Here is a 2,123-nt window from a genome sequence, read left to right on the forward strand (position 1 = left end):
CAGTTTTTCTTAAGTTCACTTGTCAGAGACAACTTGGCTGATAGCTTGTGGGTGAAAATCAGGAGCCAAGAAAGAAAGAAAACGTTGTATTTACTTTATACTCCAGATCACCTAATCGAGGGGATGAGCAAGATAATACCAGTTACTTCCTAAAGAATCTTTAAAAAGTGGAAAACACATTTCAACTAAGAGATTGAAAGTGACCAAGTTTTCAAGGTCAAGAACTGTGTTTCTTTGCTATCTTAGTAAGAGCTGCAAGTTGTGCTGGTGAATTCAACTGACTCATACTGAAATCATAATCACCTTGCTTTAATTGTCCCTACAGCAGAATAATTTTAAAAAGGGTTTGTAAAAACTTCTTGGTTTTAAATTGGACTAGGTGAATTAACCAGGTACTTCAGCCTCTGATCTAATCAACTGTTATTACAGTGGAAAAAGAGCACACTGCCTGCATCTGCAAGACCATCTACTCACACCAACAGGTATTGCAGGTAAAGTAGTCTTCCTTTTGTGGAGTTTCTACACTGCCATAGACAAGGATCATTTTGCATTCACAATAATATGGGTTTATTTTCCTCTGCAGATGGTGACCATTTTCTACACAGCTGATAAGCTCTAGCTGAATTTTTTCAGCTAAGTTCTTGGCAACTAAGATTTTGTAAGTTCACTTGATGCTGTTGTATAAGGAAGCAATTAATTCTTATATTTAAAAAAATACTTTGGAAGATTTTTATAATAATTCCTTTTCTGGATTTTTGAATCCTGAAATAATGAAGGAACAACATAGAATAACTAATGGGATATCATACTCTAATAAGAAAACAATTACTTCCTATGAAAATATCTGCTTTTTTGTCTGCCCTTGCGGTGTCAAAGGCAAACTTCTGTGTGGCAGCAGATCTTCTGACAGCATGTCCAGTCACTTCCTTAACAGGTCTTATTGTATCTGCAGTGATTCTAAGAGGAATTAAACTTAAAATGCAAGCACCATAATGCTGTGAAGGTAAAAGATCTGCTTCTTTGTTAGGTTGCTCAGGGCAGCAGCAGATAAACAGGAAATCCAAAGGCAAAGGAGGCAGCAGAACCTTGTGATGGAGTAGCAGAGAGGGCAAACCACTGGTGGCCTACTGCTGAGAGTGTTTAAGCCAGTTCTGTGGAGCAGGAGTCTTAGTAAAGGTCTCAGTGTCCTAGAAAAAGCTCTGCCTGGGAAAATGCAGGAGCACAGAACAAAAGGTGGTGTTGTTTTCTTAAGGGTGCTGTACCTTGGAATAGAATGGTTGAATTAATTTTTCCACTTCTCTAATATCTCCACATTTGTTCATAGCCAAGAAACGTTGTTATGTTGAACTTTACTTTTCTATAGTTCAGTGCAAAATCTTTGGAGTCTATCAACTCCAGTAGGCAAAAAATTTATCTGGAGCCACACCTAAAAATCTTAATCTGGGACAGAATTATTGCTAAGTCTGTTGCTTTTGAGGTGGGAAATATTATACCAGGCTAGACTTTTAGTCACGTGTTTGTGATTAGCTCAGTTGCCAGTTGAGGCACTTTAAGCACCTCAAAAGGAAGAAAAACAAATACAGAAAGCAGTGTTTAATCAGAACTTGATATTGATATGACTTGGATTTGAAAAAGGTAATGAGATCTAGAGCTGTTAGAGGCTGGAACATTTCCAGTGGAAAAAGGGAAATACTGTTGAACAAAGTTCTGATAGGGTTTTATGTAGAACAATTTTATGCTTGAATATCACCCATATTTGAGGAAAATTAGCTCACAACAGAGGCTTGGATGAAGGAGTATGTATGGGAAAGGGAAAACCTGCAATTTGAGAGGACTCTGGGTGACTGTAGGTTAATTTGTTACAGCAACAATTGAGAATGGACCTGTCTGTTCTACATGAAAGCAACTTAGAGAAGGGAGATAAAGCTAGGAGGCCAATGGTGGTGTGAGAAAAAATAAATATACTGAGGAATAAACTGAGGCTGAACATAAAAAGAATGTTTCAGAGTTTTGTGAAATCTATGAAAACATTGATAATATTTAGGCTACCTTATTGATGGACATGTAAAGCAGAAGCGGATGAATTGATAGAACAAAAGATTTACACAAAGGTATGCCAATGT

Source organism: Passer domesticus, chromosome 6, assembly GCF_036417665.1.
Source record: "Passer domesticus isolate bPasDom1 chromosome 6, bPasDom1.hap1, whole genome shotgun sequence".
Lineage (NCBI taxonomy): Eukaryota > Metazoa > Chordata > Aves > Passeriformes > Passeridae > Passer > Passer domesticus.